Source organism: Agelaius phoeniceus, unplaced genomic scaffold, assembly GCF_051311805.1.
Source record: "Agelaius phoeniceus isolate bAgePho1 unplaced genomic scaffold, bAgePho1.hap1 Scaffold_105, whole genome shotgun sequence".
NCBI lineage: Eukaryota > Metazoa > Chordata > Aves > Passeriformes > Icteridae > Agelaius > Agelaius phoeniceus.
The window spans coordinates 4,030,547-4,044,586 of NW_027509873.1; positions in this window are offsets into that span (position 1 = coordinate 4,030,547).

A 14,040-nucleotide genomic window follows, 5' to 3' on the forward strand; every position below is an offset into this window, starting at 1 on the left:
CCTACCAGTGTCCTGAGTGTCTGAAGAGGTTTCAGAGCAGCTCCCACCTCCTCCTGCACCAGTGGATTCACACTGAGGAGAGGCCCTTCCGCTGCCCTGACTGTGGGAAGGGATTCAAGCACAACTCCACCCTCGTCAGGCACCGGCGCATCCACACCGGGGAGAGGCCCTACAAGTGCTCTGAGTGTGGGAAGAGCTTCAGCCAGAGCTCTCACTTGAACAAACACCAACAGAGGCACCGGTAAGGGAAGCCCTGGAATGACTCAACTGAAGGAGGAGCTTCATGCACTGCTCCAGCTTCATCCCCTATTGGAGGACGCACGTTGGGAAGAGCTCTGGTGATCCATGTTCCCTGTGATCCATGCTGGGAAGACACCTGTCCCTTTTCCTGCCCCTGCCAGTGTCATGATGGGAGATGGAAGAACATGAGGGTCTGGCCATGGCCCTGTCATTACAGTCACTCCCACCTCAGGTCATGGCCAGGGGCAGGAAAGGGACTCTCTCTCTCCCTGAGAAGAAAGGTGTCCTTTCCAGGGAATACGTGGCTGGGAAGAGCCAGTGGGTGGTGATGTAGTTTTCCCTGTAAATAGCTTTTCTTATCCCTTCTGTTACCAATATTATTTCTGTTCCTGTTTGTTCTTTATCTCATTGCTGTTCCCAGGAAATTGTTCTTATCCCAGCCCGGGATCTTTGTCTTTTGTGCTTTCCATGGGAGGTGGGAGGGCAGCGAGGGCAGCGCGGTTTTAGCAGGAGCAGGAATTTGAGGAATCCTGTTCCTGAACCCCAGTAGGTGAAACCGAGCATCCCAGCTGGTGCCAGCCCTGGTGGCCATGGCAACAGCCTTGGGAGCGGGTCCCTGGCTGGGGCTGTGGGAACCTCTTCCCTCTGGTGCCCAGGGACAGGAGTGGAGGGAGCGGCTGCAGCTGAGCCGGGGCAGGCTCAGGTTGGATGTCAGGAAAAGGTTTTTGCCCAGAGGCTGCTGGGGCCCTGGCCAGGCTCCCCAGGGAAGGGTCCCAGCTCCAGGGCTCTCTGAGCTGCAGCAGCGTTTGGCCAGCGCTGCCAGGCCCAGGCTGGCATTGTTGGGGTGTCCTGTGCAGGGCCAGCAGTTGGACTGGAGGATCCTGATGGGTCCCTCCCAGCTCAGCCAATTCTGTGCTTCTGGGATCCCATCAGCCTGGGGATGGGACTGGCAATGGTTGCCATGGCAACAGGCTCTGGCTCCAGGCCTGAGCTGGTTTCCATGGCAACCACCCCTGGCATGGGGACACCATGGAGCTGCTGAGGGACTGAGCATAGCAACAGGGAGCTGGTGATGGTTGCCATGGAAACTGACCATAGCAACAGGGAGATGGGATGGGTGCCATGTAAACTGACCATAGCAACAGGGGGTGGCCATGGTTCCATGGAAACTGACCATAGCAAGAGGGAGATGGGGATGGTTGCCATGGAAACTGACCACAGCAACAGGGGCCTGGGGATGTTTGCCATGGAAACTGACCATAGCAACAGGGGGCCTGGGGATGGTTGCCATGGAAACTGACCATAGCAACAGGGGCTGGGGATGGTTGCCATGCAATGGTGATGGTTGCCCGTGGCGCTGCTGCCATTCTCTGCTGCTGCTGGGGCACTCGGGGCTCTGGCTGAGCAGCAAAGGTGACCCTGAGCCAGGAGCTTTCCTTGCCTGCAGCAAAGCCTCGGCACGCAAAGCCCTTCCTGGGGCTCTGCCCTGTGCCAGCAGGGATTGTGCCAGCGGAGCTGACCCGAAATTTCTTCTCCCAAGCAGCTTTAGGACACACAACATGGAAAAGCCAGAGGCCACTCTCAGCTCTGTGCAGTCCTCCAGCAGAATCCTGAGTGTGAAGCAGCCTGGGAACAGGGTTTAGTGTCAGGGGAGGGGAACTCAGAGCCCTTTCCTGCCCTGTGGGCTGAGGCTCTGCATTTCCAATGGCCCTGCAGCTGCCAAAGGGGCCTTTTTGGCTCAGCTGAGAACAGTTCTGCTGAGAGCCTGTCCTAAACCTGCTTTTTCTGCAATCGTGCCCAATCAATTCTCTTTTTTTGCAGCCCCAGGTCTTGTGTGAGTGCAAGTGTGACAACTGAAGGATGGAACAGCTCTACTGGGGGGGAGTTCTCTTTTTCTTGATTTGTTTTTTTGTTTATTTGGTTGGTTTGGCTTGATTTGGTTTTTTATCCTTTGTTCTGTTTTGGTTGGTTTTTTTCTGTTGTGTTTTTGGTTTGGTTGTTTGGTTAGGGTGCTGGGGTTTCTTTTGTTTTCATATGGTTTTGTTTGGTTTTTTGTTGGTTTTTCATTTTTTGTGGGTTTTTTTTTTATTTTTTGGTTTATATGGTTTTGGAGTTTTTTTTAATTATCTCTTCCTAGAAGCTCTGGGCAGAGCTCTGTGACTGTGTCTGACACTTGTCTGTGGCACTGTGCAGGTGGCCAGGGGGACCTTCCCCAAGCTGTGTGCAGAGGAATCCACATCAGCCCAGGCCGGGGTGGGCAGTGGCCGCTCAGTTCCATGGACTGGACGCGGCTCTGGACGCTTCCCTTGGAGCGACTGCAGGGAGGGAACGCTGGGGCTGTCATTGCTGGGGTGTCACACACAGGGACACTGGGGCTGTCACCAATGGGGTGTCACACACAGGGAACACTGGGGCTGTCACTGCTGGGGTGTCACACACAGGGGACACTGGGGCTGTCACTGCTGGGGTGTCACACACAGGGGACATGGGGGCTGTCACTGCTGGGGTGTCACACACAGGGGACACTGGGGCTGTCACCAATGGGGTGTCACACACAGGGGACACGGGGGCTGTCACTGCTGGGGTGTCACACACAGGGGACACTGGGGCTGTCACCAATGGGGTGTCACACACAGGGGACGCTGGGGCTGTCACCAATGGGGTGTCACACACAGGGGACACTGGGGCTGTCACCGCTGGGGTGTCACACACAGGGGACACTGGGGCTGTCACCAATGGGGTGTCACACACAGGGGACACTGGGGCTGCCCCACTTCTGCCCTGTCCCCAACAGCTCTGCCAGCACCTTGAGGGAACACAAAGGTTGAGCCAAAGGATGAGAATTGTTGCCTTCTTGTGAGGGCCGCGATGACCTGGTTTCAGGGGCCCAGCACTTCGATCTCCTTTCGTGGGATCCCTTGTGGCCAATAACGGACGCTGACACCAATGTGGTGGACGGTTAAAGGCGTTTATTGAGAGATCTTAAGGGTATTTATGGACTAAGGGGTCTCTCTACGTCAGACAGGGGTTTGGCTATACTTTCTAGGGTTAGTGTGGAGTGGAAAGTTACTGGCATGCATAGGTTAGGGGGGCTACACGTCTGGCTACATTCCAAGGGTGATCCTTATCTATGGGGAGGGGGGTAGAAGGATTCCTGTAACTTTCCGTTACAGCCCGAAATCTTCCGAGCGCCTGTCCCTGGCCTACCACACTTCCCCCCCCTCTTTCACAAATGAACGAGGTAGTCTTATACATAGGCACTAAAATGAGGTAGGAAGTTGAGATCTGATTAGGGAAAAGGGTCTTGGGAAACCTGAGTAAGTTTCTGCCAGGCAAGTCTCTCGTGACTGGCAACGTTCCCTGTTGAATTCACAGGAATTGTGGCTGTCCCAGGAACAGGATGTTAGCCCGTTCTATGCGGGCCTGAACGAATGAGACTAGCTTGTTCAGCAGGCATGGCCCGAAGGTAACAGCTAAAAGCAGTATTGCCAATGGACCTATTAGGGTAGAAATCAGGGTGGTTAGCCATGGTGATTGGTTGAACCAGGATTCGAACCAGTTCTGTTGGGCTTCCCTGTCTTTCTGTCTCTGAGCCAGTCTGTTTCGGAGTTCTGCCATGGAGTCTCTAACGACTCCTGTATGGTCAGCGTAGAAACAGCATTCTTCTTTCAAGGCGGCACACAGGCCCCCTTGCTGCATGAGCAGGAGATCCAGTCCTCGCCTGTTCTGCAGGACCACTTCTGAGAGTGAAGAGACTGACTTTTCTAGAAAGGAAATGGATTTCTCGATCCTCTGCAGGTCCTCATCGATGGTCATCTGCAGCTGGGACAGTCCTTGGTGTTGAGTTGCTAGGGCTGAGACACCTGTTGCCGTTCCAGCTGCTCCTAGGCCGAGCAGCATTGCGATAGTTATACCTGTTAATATTTCTCTCTTGTGGAGCCGGTTGTTATTTTCGGAAAGGTGGTACACCTCTTCGTCTGAGTGGTACAGGATCCTAGGGATGATCAGAACTTGAACACAAAAGTCGTTAGAGTTATCGAATTTGGCAAGAGACACGCAGGGACTTACTCCAGATCTCTGGCAAACCCACATCCCAGATGTGGATGGGACTACCCACTTATTATTCTTCCTGTCGGGCTCAACTACTTCGGTGCAGACGTCGCCTTTCCGCTTAGCTAGGGTTGCATTGCCGAAGCATCTGCCCTGACCTGTGACTTGACTCAGGGTAATTCCTTTGCGGGGTGTGTCCCATCTGCACTGGCGAGGGGCATCGGCTGTGGAATAGCTGAAAGGGGTATCTAAAGCGACTCCTTCGTAAAAGGGGGGTTTAACATCGTAACAAAGCCAGCAGGAATCGGTTAGGTTAGGGTTAGATTCATTCAGGGATAAAAAGGTAGCTTCTAACATGCGAAGGATTGGGTTCGAGCCTGACCTGGCTGATTGGCCTATCTGGAAGGCTTCTTCATCGCCAGTCGGGACGTCGGTGACCCTTGTGGGTAGGGGTTTGGGGTAGGTCATGTTTCTCCCTTTCTGTGTGCTTTTGCCTGTGGGAGCATAGGGTAGGAAGATCCCCTGCCCCACTATGGGTTGGCATAGATGGGCCGTCTCGCATCCATAGCGGGAGGGGGCTGAATCCCACACGTCCCCTCCCTCTCAAAAAGCATACGGCTTATTTGCACTATATCAAAAGGGAGTAAATCATCATTGCTAAAAAGACCATCCACGAGAGTGGAAACCACCCCTGAGTTAATTCCTTTTTCTGAAATGGCTTTTACTATTGTTTGAACATCTTTGGAATTAACGGGAGTATACGTTCTTTGCTGGTTTCCCTGGGGTCCCGTAATTCTCACCGGGAAGGCATGCACCAATGCTGCGGATGCCCATTCCGCGCATTCGATTTTGATTTTACCCCAGTCGGTGAGTTCGTATTGGGGCTGGTTCCCGGTTGTGTTAAGAGTTTTAATTGGTTTCGTCCGAAACCGCATTGATTCTGTTTTCTCTGCTTCCGAGTCGCTGCTGGACTCGGTGGGCTCCGCAGAGCGATCTGGGGAGCTGTGGCTCCCTTCAGAGTCGGAAGTCGACTGCCAATATACTTCCGGTCTCTGCTGCCGTTTTGTCCGGCTACGGCCCCGCTCCTCCCCTCGGGGGCGGTGCTGATGCCGCTGCCGGTGCCGCCCCCTGGGCTCGCCCTGCCTCCCGCAGGGAGGGATCTCTCCCATATATGGTGGCATCAGTAGGCGCGGCTCCCGAGCGAGTGCCTGCCCTCTGTTGCACCCCCACGCATGCGCGTCTGCTGGGACCCACGGCTCTCGGCCGGGCATGGGCTCAGCGCTGGTTTCCCGCGCATGTGTGTTCGCGGCTGGCCGCGGTTCTGGGTTCTTCCCGCCGTGAGGCGGCGGGCTCCACCCCTCTCCCCGGCCATCCGCGCCATATTCAAACGGGTAGGGCGGCGGATCCCCTCCGCCGCTCGCCCGTGCGCCAGCCCTCTCGATATTTCGGGCTTCTGTCGCCAGCCCCTCCCAAAAGGACCGTGCGAGTCCCTCCGCTTCTTGCGCTAAGTCGGCTAGCAGCGGGGAAGGGTTGGGCGAGGGGTCCGCGGGCACCCCGGGGGGCTCCGGAGGTGGTCTGGGCCCCGGCGGGTCCTCCGAAGGGGTCAGGGGGTCCCCCGGGGGCTCCGAGGGCTCCGGGGGCTTTGGGCTGGAGGAGGGATGGGATGAGCCCGGCCCCCCCGTCTCCCCGCTCTCAATCGAGTCGCCGCCAGGGGGGTTTCGCGTTCCCGCCCCCTCCCCCGGCTGTGGCGCGATTAACAAACAGGAGCGCGCAACGTTCCACGTCTCCTGTTCTTCTAATGCTTTGCGTAGGGCGGCTTCTGCCTTCCCCCACGCTTTCAGGCTTTTGCTGCTGCCTGTGGCTTTTGTGTCCTCTGCTAGCGCGACAGTACATTTCTGCCACACCCCAGGGTGTAATATATCTATGGGTCGAGAAATGACCCCAATTTCTAGGAGTCTCGTCAATGCGAGATTAAAATTCCTGAGTTCACATTTGATTCCCCATTGCATATGTATCAAACTTACGACCTTCGCTATCGCTTCCATACGAATCGCGGGTCTCTGGGGCGTCCCCCTTCTTCGCTATGGCCGTTCCGGCGTTGAGTGCTGTCCCCTGGCCAGGAGTACTCCCGTCGCCCGGACTCGTCCCTCCGTCCCGATCCCGGGTTTCGGCACCACTATGTTGCCTTCTTGTGAGGGCCGCGATGACCTGGTTTCAGGGGCCCAGCACTTCGATCTCCTTTCGTGGGATCCCTTGTGGCCAATAACGGACGCTGACACCAATGTGGTGGACGGTTAAAGGCGTTTATTGAGAGATCTTAAGGGTATTTATGGACTAAGGGGTCTCTCTACGTCAGACAGGGGTTTGGCTATACTTTCTAGGGTTAGTGTGGAGTGGAAAGTTACTGGCATGCATAGGTTAGGGGGGCTACACGTCTGGCTACATTCCAAGGGTGATCCTTATCTATGGGGAGGGGGGTAGAAGGATTCCTGTAACTTTCCGTTACAGCCCGAAATCTTCCGAGCGCCTGTCCCTGGCCTACCACAGAGAATTGCAGAAGGGGCTGAGCTGGGAGGGACCCAATGGGATCATCAAATCCCAGAATCACAGAATCAGAGAATTACTGGGTGGGAAGAGACCTTCAAGAGCATCAAGTCCCACCCATGCCCTAACACTTCAACTAAACCATGACACTGAGTGCCACATCCAGCCTTTTTTAAACACATCCAGAAATGGTGACTCCATTACCTCCCCGGGCAAACCAATCCAGGACTTTATCACACATTCTGTGAAAACACTTCTTCCTAATATCCAACCTATATTTCCCTTGGTGCAGCTTAAGATTGTGTGCTCTGGATCGGTCAGTTGCTGCCTGTAGAAAGAGACTGACCCCCACCTGACTACAACCTCCTTTCAGGAAGCTGGAGAGAGTGGTAAGGTCACCTCTGAGTCTCCTTTTCTCCAGACTGAACAACCCCAGCTCCCTCTCCTCACAGGATTTGTGTTCCAGACCCCTCCCCAGCCTTGTTGCCCTTCTCTGGACACGCTCCAGCCCCTCCATGTCCCTCCTAAGTTGGGGCACCCAGAACTGGACACAGCACTCAAGGTATGGTGCCAGTACAGGGCAAGAATGCCAAGTACACCAGAGCCAGGTACAGGTGGAGAATGATCTCCCTGCTCCTGCTGGCCACACTGTTCCTGATCCACACCAGGAGCCCTTGGCCCTCTTGGCCACCAGGGCACTCTGCTGGCTCATGTTCAGCTGGCTGCCAACCAGCACCCCCAGGTCCCTTTCTGCCTGGGCACTGTCCAGCCACACCGTCCCCAGCCTCTGGCCTTGCAGGGGTTATTGTGGCCAAAATGCAGGACTCGGCACTTGGACTTAATTAACTTCATCTCATTGGACTCTGCCCATCCCTCCAACCATTCCAGGTCTCCCTGCAGAGCCCTCCTACCTTCCAGGAGATGGACACAGGCTCCCAGCTTAGTGTCATCTGCAGATTTACTAATGAAAGACTCAAGCCCCTCATCCATGGTGTCAATAGAAATATTGAACAGAGCTGGCCCCAGCACAGAGCCCTGAGGGACACCACTGGTGCCTGGCCCCAGCTGGATGCAGCACCGCTCACCACCACTCTCTGGGCCCAGCCAGCCAGTTCTGAACCCAGCACAGAGTGCTCCTGTCCCAGCCCTGGGCTGCAGCTTTTCCAGGAGTGTGCTGGGGGAGACAGTGCCAAAGGCCTTGCTGGAGTCCAGGCACACAACACCCACAGCCTTTCCTGCATCCACCAGGAGGCTCACCTGGTCATAGAAGGAGACCAGCTTGGTCAAACACGACCTACCCCTCCTAAACCCCTGCTGGCTGGCTCTGATCCCCTGGCCATCCTGGAAGTGCTGGCTGATGACACTCACTAGAAACTGTTCCATTGCCTTACCGGGTACTGAGGTCAGGCTGCCTGGCCTATAATTACCAGGATCCTCCTTCCCACCCTTGTTGTGAATGGGTGTCACATTGGGCAGCTTCCAGTCATCTGGAACCTCACCAGGGAGCCAGGACTGCTGGTAAATGATGGAGACTGGCTTGGCAAGCTCAGCTGCCAGCTCCCTCATCACCCTGGGGTGGATCCCATCTGCTCCCAGGGATCTATGAACATCCAAGCAGCTCAGCAGTTCTCTGACTGCCTCCTCCTGGATAACAGGGGCCCATTCTGCTCCCTGATGCTCCTCTATGATGCTGTAGCTGCTCAATGACCTCACACAACAAACTCTGTGATGTCATAGCCCAATCTGTGATCTCACAGAACCCACTCTGTGCTGTCACACAGCCCCTTGCTGACATCCCAGCTGCTCTGTGCCTCTGTGACACAGCCACAGAGGTGCCACTGTGACACAGCCCCCTCTGGGACATGCCACAGCCCCTGCCAGTGCTGAGCCCCTGGGAGCTCTGTCTGTGCCCTGCTGGTGTCCCTGAGGGGCCCTGGCAGTGCCCCAGCCCTGCTGGGCTGTGCACAGGAGCTGCCCCTGGCCAGAGCTGTCTCTCTGCAGCTCTGCTGCCCTTGCCAGGAGCTGCCTCTGGGCCAGGAGCCCGGCCCAGCTCAGCAGCACAGACACAGCACCAGGACTTCAATGACCCTCTGGGGCTTTGGTGCTCTTTGCATCAGAGCCAGTCCCTCAGAGTGGGCTCAAAGACTTCTCAAGAACTCAAAGGGAGATTGAAATACTGAAGTTTCTTGTACTTTAAATAGAACCCTGTGAGGGACAGGACTGAGAAAGTGTCCCCAGGTTCCAGGAAGAGCAGAACACCGGAGGCAGTGATGACAGCTGGGGACAAGCAAGGCAAAGGTGTCTCTGGTGCTGAGCAAAGCTGGATGTGTTTCAGGAATGCAAAGGGCCAAGGCCTGAGCCCCAGCCCTGGCCAGGCAGATCCTGTCCCTCCCTCCTTGCTCAGGCTCTTCCCGGGATGGGCACTGGCATGTGGGGATGGGCAATGCCAAGGGCAGGAGCATGGGGCAGCCCCTGCCAGGCTGCTGAGCAGGGACAAGGAGGCCATGAGGCCCCAGGCCTGCAAGGGTCACTTGTCCCCTCCTCACGGCTCAGGCCCAGGGCCAGCAGCCATGGCCAAGGTGCTGCCCAAGTTGGCTCTGGCAGGGCTGTCTTGCAGCTGCTGCCCATCCCTGTGCCCTGTGCAGCCCTGGCTGTCCTACGGTGTCCCTGCCCTGGCCTCTGTCCCTGCAGGCTCTCGGCATCCCCCGGCTGCCCCACCTGGCTGGGCCCTTCCTTTGCTGGCAGCTCTGCCTCCTGCCTGCCCCTGCCTGCCCACACAAAGCCTTGGGCTGCTCCAGGCTCCTGCTGGGGACGTGCTGCACCACAGCCCTGCCCTGCCAGGGAAATTCCTTTCTCCTGGTGCCACTCTGGGCCTCCCCAGCTGCCCTTGTGCTGCATTCTGCCCCAGCGAGGGGCACAACAACTCCCCCGGCCCCGGAGTCTCAGACCTCAGGCAGCCACCGGTGACCAACAGGGACAGGAATGCAACAGGACGGGTCCGGCTTTAGCAAAATCCAGGACCCTTTATTGTGCCAGGGAACAAGACAAGAAATGAGGGGCAGGGGTCGGGTCATGGGTTTTACATGACAGGGTAGGGGTGGAGTTTAGGGTCAGGGTCCAACAGCAGGAGAGCAGGGGACTGCAATGGGGTGGATCAAGGAGCAAACCAATGGAAAAAAATAAGGTGGGGACACTGCAGTAGAATTTAAAGCAATGAGGGCACAGGAAAGGAAGAACATTCTGGGGCCATTCCTATTTTGACCAGATGGGGTGGAGTGTCTTTTCCCGGGCTTGCAGGGCCACGCCCCACAGGTGGAGGGGTGGAATCTTTGTTAAATCTCGCCCCTCGCCCGATGCTCTCTGTCTGGGTAGAATCCCCGCCGCCTGGGGCAGGGGCACTCCACACCCTTGGTGCCATTCTTTCTTTCTCTGCCTGTTTCATACAATGAAGAAAAACTCCAGCATCTGTGGAACCACCCTCCAATTCCTTTCAGGCTACTCCTGTCCTCAGTCTGCACACAACTGAGCCCAGAGCCATCAGCCTCTACATCCTGGTTATGTGATGAGGCCTCCCAACCCCATCTTGGGAGATTTTTGGGTCCTCAACGTGGTCTTTGTAAATGGAAACAGTGGTCAAAGTTATTTTCTCACAGATCTTGCAATGACAGAACAAGGGTCAATATCTTTGTTACAGATCAGTAATGCCATGGTGGACTCTCCCAAGTAAGGGGCAAATATTAACTATATGTTAAGAGAAGTTTTGCAGCTGTAGAGTTATGTTTTCTCTCTCCCTTGCATTGTTATCACGGGGTGGCCTCAGTAGCTGGGGCACTTGGGAGGGTCAGCTTGTTACTATGGCAGCACCTGACCTCCAATCCAGCTGTGAGAAAGTGATCTGAGCACCACTGTGAAATAAACGCAGGCAGGAGACTTTTCTCCTTTTTAATGCCTTTATTGCAAGTGATGAGCTCTGGGGGGAGAGCTGACGGGTTCACACTCACGCTGCCACTGCTCCCAGTGGTGACTTGGAGGAGGAGGAAGAGTGCAGCTTTGTCCACTGGTCTGTGACCAGAGCTGGGGATTCTGTCCTCATGGGAGCATCAGGAAAAATCCCTTGTTCACTTTTTCAGTTTGACTCCCAGGGTCCTGCCTGTAGCTCAGGTCCTTCCTTGGCTAGGGCAAGGGCAAAGAAAGGGTCTCAGCATCTTTGCAGGCTCTGGGCTTTGTTCCTCACATCCAGACATCACTTTGATCTCTTAATTCTGTGTTGGCTCGTTGTTTTTGGGGTCTTTTGGTAAGTTTGGAGGGGTGGCTTTCCCGTGGCAGGCTGGCTCCAAGGTCATTTGCACGCCCTCCCATGTCCCCCCGCCATGTCATCCACCTGGCAGCAGGCAGGGTGGTACTGACAAAAGGAGTAGGTAACTAAAAGGACTGGTGATTACAATAACAAACAGTTAGAACTCCACCCTGGCAGCAACTGGTCCAACCTGTTCACTCTGCCACCTTTTAAAAAAAAATGGCAGCTTTTTCTACTTATAACAGTCCCCCCTCTTTTTCTTTGATCAGGCTTAAACTTAAGCTCGCATCAACTTGCAATTTCTGACTCATGAGCACAGAATTTCCTTAATTTTTTGTATTGATTATAAATTTCTTGAACACTCTGATAATCATGGCTACTTAACTTTGTTCCCTTTCCTGGTTTCTTCAGGTTAACTTTTTTAGAGATCTTTAGGTTGGTCTGCCTGGCAGATACTACCATTTTAATGAAGCAGGGAAGTAAGCATAGTAAAAAGAGCAAACCAGCAAGTGTACACACAGTGAAGAAAGCTACTTTTTTCCACCAATCTCCTTTGAAAGTCCATAGGTTATTCCAGCAACTGGAATCAAGTGTAGGAGTCCGTTCCTGGTTACTTACACATGCTAGTTTTTTATCTTGTTGGAGAGGTTTCTAATGATTGCTCTCTTCATCTCTAATACTGCCTCAAGCCTGATGATTCTGTTTAACATGGATATCGGGGCCTGATAACCCCAGGACCCATCTTGAGCCCAGGTGGCTGGGCCATAAGTCTTGATAATTTTTCTTGGGGTCCAAACCTGGCTCTTAGAATCTTGGATTCTCCCAATTTCTATTGCATTTTGCCTCTTCTGTTTGGTTTCTCTTAAATCATTGTGTATAGGAACTCCTAAACTTGATCCAGTTTCTTTGGGTAATAAGAAGAAAGCTGGTTTTATCATTCTAGCGGTGCAGCTGCCAGACCAGCTTCTCGGCAATTTAGTGCATTCTATAGTACTATAGATCAAAAACAGGTGTTTGGGGGCTCCCCAAAAATGTGTTTTTAGCTTCTGTTGGACATTCCCAATATTTAGAAATGTCTTTCATTCTCCTAAAGGGGTTTATCCCTTCTTCAATACATTCATAAAATGCATATGCTTCATGGTAGATACACTTGTTCTTTTCTTTCCTTTCAACAGAGCAAAATCTATTTGGATCTCCTGAGATCCACCAGGTAGCAGAGTTCTTTACTGCTAGATACCTTTTACAGACCATTCTTTTGACTGGCCTGTTGGACCCTTTAATACTAAATTCTGAGTTATTCCGTATCCAATTTAAGATTTCTAATAGCCTTAGATTAATCTTTTCCCATGGCCAAATTTCAGTCATCTGGGTACAAACTCCACAATCGGTTAAATTTAGTTTGTGGCTGACTCTTTCTACTGAATCTATAAATACGTTCTTACCTCGGGGTATCTCTAAATGATCTTGTTTTCTTATTGCTTTTACTATCTCTTTCTCTTTGACCAGATCTACCAGGCTTGCTTCAGCAGCATCACATTCAAAGCGCAACCAGGCTTCTCCTACAGGGCACTGTCCCAGGAGTTGCTGCCTAAAAGTGGCAGTATTCTGGGCTATCCAATACATTCCCTTATCTTCTTGACAAAGGACCAATTGGGAGAGGTTAACACAATTAGGGTTAGAATTGATGGACTCTAGACAAGGAGCTCACTTCTTCCTCCTCATAGAGGGGTTGGTAGCACTCACTGCACGGCTCTCCTGGGCTCCCCAGAGCTCCACCAGCAATTAGAGCCATCATTACTACCCTTCCCAAGGGTCCGCTATGGGTCATCTTGCACAGCCTGCCCACCCGGCCTTGCCTCTTGGGGACTTTGCTGAGAAGAAGCTTCCAAGCTCTTTAGAGTCCCTTCTGTGATAAACGAGTCCACTGGATTTAAGGACCATATAATTATTTTTATTATTATGCAAGAGAGAATAAGCAAAGTTCAGCGCTGGGCGGCCGGGAGTCTCCTCTAGGCTCGCACCATTCCTATCCCCAAAGTTCGCCTTTTATTGCCTTCTTCTCCCGGGTCCAGGGATGACGTGGTCTGTCTTTTGTGCTTGCTCGTTCAGTTGCTAGGGGGTCTTTTTCTGCCTTCTGGTGGTCGTGGGATGAAGGCTCCAAGTCTTCCTCTTTAACCGCTGAGTGAACTTTCCCTTATAAGGCATATCTAGACAGTGGAATTTTCAGAACACTGTACGATTCCTGCAAGCCTAAGCAATTCTTGCGAGTTTAAGGATTGTTGTTACAGCCTTCCTCTGTGACCTCTGGGTGAACTTTTCCTTATAAGGTATATCTTTACCATGGAATTCCCAAAGCACTATACGATTCCTGCAAGCTGAGCAACCGTATGTGGCTGCACATTTAAGAATCAAGCAGTTTTAGCTATTTAGTCATTGCTTTTATATTGTATAATTATTTAGCTATTGATTTAATTAATGAACAAACGTATTGCTACTTATTACAGTCAGCATGATCCTCTGTGCTCACACAGATGCTCCAGGAGGAAGACCTCAAGATACCCAGCGCCACCGCCCTGAAGCTGGCTGAGCCACTCCTGCCATGCTTGGAGAATGTAAGGCTCTGTGCCCCCAGCCATGGGCACTGGACGCTGCCCAGAAATGTTGTGCCTTGTGCGCTTTTGGGCCTCTGCCCTGATGGGCCTGGAATAGTTGGTGCTGAGGTCTTTTCCTTTCCTCCAGGACAACAGCCACGTGCAGCTGCTCTCCATTCAGCTCTTCTGCAAAGTGATGGAGCTGGTAGTGGAAGAGGGGGAAAAGCCTCTCACGAGAATTGTGAGCCGGAGCCTCCTCCCTCTCCTCTTGTGTTGGCACGATGAGAACCGGCGTGTGGCAAAAGTCAGGAGGAGAGA